The sequence below is a fragment of the Dryas octopetala genome, chromosome 6 (genome assembly GCF_963921425.1).
Source record: "Dryas octopetala chromosome 6, drDryOcto1.1, whole genome shotgun sequence".
Taxonomy (NCBI): domain Eukaryota; kingdom Viridiplantae; phylum Streptophyta; class Magnoliopsida; order Rosales; family Rosaceae; genus Dryas; species Dryas octopetala.
In genome coordinates this window covers 11,418,807-11,424,806 of record NC_141371.1, presented here as the reverse complement: position 1 = coordinate 11,424,806, position 6,000 = coordinate 11,418,807, and positions in this window count along the sequence as shown.

The following is a 6,000-nucleotide window of genomic DNA, read 5'->3' as shown; positions in this document are numbered from 1 at the left end:
CACAGCACGGTACGGTACGATTAAAATAGGCATGGCATGGCACGACACGATTAAATGGGCCGGGCTGAAGTTTTTAGCCCATCGGGCACGGCACGGCATGAGCACGGGAACGAAATGGGCCCGAATTAGGCACGACTATTTTAACATTGTTTTTCCATTTTTCATGAAACTTTTCAATAAAAATATTCAATTTTCATGAAAAATAATGTTAATATTTAATTATAAATATGAAAAAATATCATAAGATTAGTTTTATCACTCTAAAAAATAAAAATAAAAAAAGGTCTGTGGGCCGGTCCGTTTAAGGCACGGCACAAGCACGAATGGCCCACGGGCCGTGCCAGGCTTAGGTCTTAATTATATGGGCCGGCCCGAGCACGACATGAAAGTACGATGGGCTCAACTTAAATGGGCAGGGTTGGGCCGACACCTCTATCTAATATATACAGATGATTTAATGGTGCTATAAAGAAATTAGGTTCATAAATTAATAGCTAGCTAGCTATATAGTATATGTATAATTTTATTAAGAGATAGTTAAACTTAGGTCCTTTAGAAAAATAGTTTTTAGATGGAGACTATAGGTGTTTTAAAATTTATAAGAAAATCATTTTATTTCATAATAAAGTCTTTCTCTGATTTAAAGGATATTTTCCCTCCTAGGGTGTAGAGTGACCTTTGTAAAGGCCGCCAAAAATCTCAGAGTTAAAACTTAACATAAAGTCGTCAAAGAAGAAAAATAAAAAGACTTAATTAAAAATTATAAATTACTACCGGTCTTAGTTTAAGAGTCATTCTCCGATTTAAAGGATATTTTCCCTCCTAGGGTGTAGAGTGGCCTTTGTAAAGGTCACTTAAAATCTCGGAGTTAAAACTTAACATAAAGTCGTCAAAGAAGAAAAATAAAAAGATTTAATTACAAATTACTACCGGTTTTAGTTTAGGAGTCCTTCTCCGATTTAAAGGATATTTTCTCTCCTAGAGTGTAGAGTGGTCTTTGTAAAGGCCGCCAAAAATCTCGAAGTTAAAACTTAACATAAAGTTGTCAAAGAAAAAAAATAAAAAGACTTAATTATAAATTATAAATTACTACCGGACTTAGTTTAAGAAAGATTCATAAAATAGACTGAATTCTAAGTTTTCCTTTCATTAATTGCTAGTTTATTTATGATTCTACCACATATGGTTCTTTTAATACTACCTGCATAAATGATGTGACAAATTTACAAGCTGGGGAGTTGAGCATAAATCATTTGTAATCCTCTTTATATGCAATAGGAAGTGGCTTTGCTTTAAGAGAAAAGGAGAGCGTACTAACCAAATAAATGAAGAAGGATAGAGAGAGAAAGAGGGAGGGAGGGAGAGAGAGAGAGAGAGAGAGAGAGAGAGAGAGAGAGAGAGAGAGAGAGAGAGAGAGAGAGAGAGAGAGAGAGAGAGAGAGAGAGAGATCATTTGCTTTTTATTTTATTGTTTTCTATTTTATGATTAAGGAATACAATGTAGGCTCAAATTGAGTCCCATTAACTAATTAATGGGATTTCTAATAAATGTATAGTTGATAATTGAGATTAATTATCAGAGTTGAACCCCCAATTTGAAGATGTGCAAATTATACGTGTCTTTTCAAAACATTAATTTCGTTGCAGATTCTTTGGCTAATTTTGGTCACTCTCTACCCATTATAAAGTTTAAATTGGCATCTTTTGATAATTTTAACAATTGGGATTTGAGTTTTGATTAAAAAAAAAAAAAAAAAGGAAAAGAAATAAAGAAGCAAGTGGGATTTGAGTTGTTCTAGCCAAGGCCTTTAAGTTTTAGTTTAGGTTAATTCATTTTTTCCACATAGACAAGCTAGCTAGTGGAATCCTTTCTCTCTTTTTTTGGCCAGAAGCTAGTGGAATCCTTACCCAAGCTTAAATTTGTGATCTACATTTAGGACACTTCATTTATTAAATTGTGATCTTACAAACTCTCCCCATTTATGTCCATTCCCTTTGTCTATGCATTGTGGTAAGCCTACCCATCTCACAACGTAATACCCAGTAGTAACATGTATGACCCCATAATACTCCACAACATAAAAGCATATATGTTTGAATATCTCTCTCTCTCTCTCTCTCTCTCTCTCTCTCTCTCTCTCTCTCTCTATAAGCATATGGAGTGAAGTGGGTAGACCAGTGCTGCTGGTAAGCTTTGCAGCAGCAAGCCAGCAAGACGTTATAGTCGGCATTAATGAATAAGTTGATGTACTTTGTGAGGACTCACACTCACTGAGTCACTGCACGGCAATCGGCATTTGCTTCTCATCATTTTCCATTTGGGAATTAGAATAGTGTATACACAGTACTGGTCTGTCAAATACAACCATGTGGGGGCCGCTATATTATAAGCTATTTATTAGTGTAGCTAAGTCTCTCCTTCAGTGCAACTGTGCTCCAACGTGTCTGCTTCTAGCTTAATTAAAACATTAAACACTCTAGCATTTTGGCTAAAACAAAACATTAAACACTCTAGCATGCTCTACGCCTCTACCTAGCTGCGAATTTTCACCTTAATAGCTCAATAAGAAATAATGCAATTTATTCACAACGTACATGTACTCTTAGCAACAGAAGAAAAGAAAGGTGAAGAATCCATTACCATACGAGTATTAAAATTAGAAAATATTAAGGAGACAATCTCCTTATACCGTTTAGTATATCATTTCTTTAATAAAGGTAGGTTTCACTTATATTAGTGAGTCTCACCTCTATTAGAGAGATGGTACACTAAATGGTACAAAGAGATGGTCTCCCTAACACTACACATTAAAATTATATTTATATATTATATGATATTTGTACCGTAAAATTTTTCTTCACTTTGATTGAAAATAAGCATCAAATTGGTGAAAAAAGATAACAAACATCAAGTATATTGATTTGGAAAAGAAAAAAAATTTAGCCACTCTACAACGCCAATTTTGAAATTAAACCAAGAGAATGAACATGTTTTATACTTTATTTTAACTTTAATCTCATATATGTTTGTTGACCGGAATGGTAAAATGAGAATATAAATTGTGTTTTCGATCTTTCCAAATTATGCTGAAATAAAATGGCTTTCAGATTTCTATTTGTTGGAATATGTTAAGAATAAAGAATAGAAAATTATGTACCACTTCCATTCTAAGTTTCTAACGTACATTTGGTAATGACTTTATAAATGAAAAAATTAATTGGTAATGACCTGAATAGAGTAAAAAACTTAACATTGTTCCAAAAATACATATTTGAATCCTTATAAGTACCTTATACAAGGTTATATTTTCAAATGTGGGATAACATATTCTACATTTTCACACGTCTCCGCACATGAGGCATCATTTAAGGTAAACACATAAACAACTCATTTCCAGTGATGTTGAGCAAGCGTGCCACTTGGCCTGAGACTCGTGATACCATGAAAGAAATTGAAGCATCCAACCAAAAAATAATTGACTATAAAAATAGAGGAGCTTTGGTTTAGATACCTACAAGCCACAAAGTAGTAAAAATTGAATCAAGATATACACATCCCTAACTAGGCTAAACTCTTCATTGATATATATAAAATAGTGGTGTGATTCACTAGTACATGTGGACTTCATTTTTATTAGAAAGATGATATACATATTATATAAAAAATTTAGTATAAAAAATGTATTACCCTAATATTACTCATATCATATATGGGTGTCTTAAGGATGATACACCAGCCACAGAATAGTGGGAGATTCCTGCTGTCCTGGTAGCAAGAACTTTCTTCCATTTTTAATGTGCACCTTTGACACCTAATTTAATTAGCTAGCTAGGCTTAATACATCCTGGTCCAACTTTTGGTCGAGTAAAACAAAACACCGCTAGCTGTTGTGTGGAACCCAGGTAAAATCTAAGGGAACCCATTATGGTACAATATGTCTGAGCTAGTCTGACAGCATTAGCTGAATTCAATCGATCAGAGACTGTATATTGTTAATTATATTCTACAGAGCTATAGTAGAAACAGAGAACAGTGACCTGCATACATAATTAATAATGAACTGAAAGAGGTGATCATGAATAATGTATGTACATATAATTATGATTTTGTGACAGTGAGTGAGAAGATTGGGACAATCCCTTGAGCTCGCAGTTGGGTGAGCCGACCACTGCTCGCGCACCAATGGAAATGTTGGGCCTTCACCCTAACTCAAGCTAGCTATCCTTGCTTCTTGTCCATGTTTGTGTATGAGTAAATATATATATCATATGTTTTTTGAAATAAAAATTAAATGAGATGACCATAGTGAGAGAGAGAGACACACATTCTGCAACAAGATAAATGGTTGGGATGTGTGACAACCTACAATTGAAATTTTTGACCATAACTTTGCATTCATACCCTTTTCTTCTATATATTAAACAAAAACACAAGAATTTTGAGGCTCATTTATATATATATATAATTTTTTTTTTCAAGAAAAGTATTCAAATTTGCCACATTTTGAATGAGATAATTGTTAACTTGATATACATTATTGGCCTATTCCTTGACAACTTATATTTTTTGGATTTAGTGGTTGTTTAGCATGATATCATAGTCTTATTTATAAGAGGTCCTGCATTTGAATCCTTCATCCCTCAATTATGTTTGATTTTCTTTGTTAGTATATGCATGCTCTCTACGTGCAGGTTGAGACTGCACGTGAAGGACTCACTTGATATACAATATTGTTGGTCAATTCCTTAACAACTTAAACTTTTGGGGCACAATGGTTGTCTAACAATGATTTCATTGTTGTGTTTGATAATGATCTTTGTAGGAGCAAATTTTCACAAGTAAATGAAGTGACTTTTATAACCTGCAAAAGAAATTATCCAAAAATCAATGAGCGGTGTGGTGTTTGTCAAAGGATCTCCGATGTTTAAGTTATAGTAAACTTGTTATCTATCAAGTACATTTGAGGTTAGGTTGCACGTATCTTGAATAGAGATTGAAAGTCAATATTTATAGAGCTCGACTCTTGGCAATCGTCGGTGCCAAGTGATGGTTGTAGGGTGTTTAGAAGATTTGAATCTCATTTTCCTCTTAAAGTTGGTTTGAGGAGTAGTAGAGGTAATGTGTGGTTACCGGTGTAATCTTCCTGATCATGGAGTTTTTCATGATCGGTTAGTTTCTCGATCTATAGAAACTGACCTACTGATGTAGATGAGGTTTGATCCATTTATCATTATATATGCCACTTGAACAAAAGACTCTACTTTTTAAAAGTAAAAATTCGTTGGGCAGCACATCCGTTCTTTAATTAAAAATGAACTTGGGTCTTTTTATGATTTTATGCCATTTTATCTTAATTTTTACAGGGCTTACTATATTATGGTATAGGGTTTTATATTTTAGGGTAGTTAAAACCTAAAATCTAACCGAGGAATAGGAGTTTAAAATCGAGGAAAATGTCTCAATTAACGATTTATACCTTAAACTATCAAAAGGTGAAAAAAGTCATAAATATATGCGTCTGTTTTTTAGTTAAAGAACATATATATGTCCTGCTGAGAGAAGACTATTTCAAAATAATCACATACGTTTTAATTATTTTTCAACTATATATAACCCCAAATATAGGGTCGGGCCCAAAATGTAAGGCCTAGCCCTACCCTTTACACAACGGACTAGGCTAGGCTTGCCCAAAGAATTTCATCAAGAAAATGTACTAAAGGGAGACAAGATCGTTAAGGGCATGAGATTCCAACCAAGAAGGTAGTCCTATTTTATCAATATTTTTTTCTACTTCCTCTTTCTCAATCTCTTCCTTCCAACTCCAGCCAAACTTGTTGGGCTCGAGTTTGGCTAAAGTGAGAAGGAAGAGTAACAAAGAGAAGACGAAAAGAAAAGAAAAGAAAAGAGCATAAGAGAAAGAAAAAAATAGCTAGGAAGAGAGAAATAATGGTGGGGGGGATGGCCGGTGCCACCGGTATAGGAGTGGCTGCCAGCGAGGAG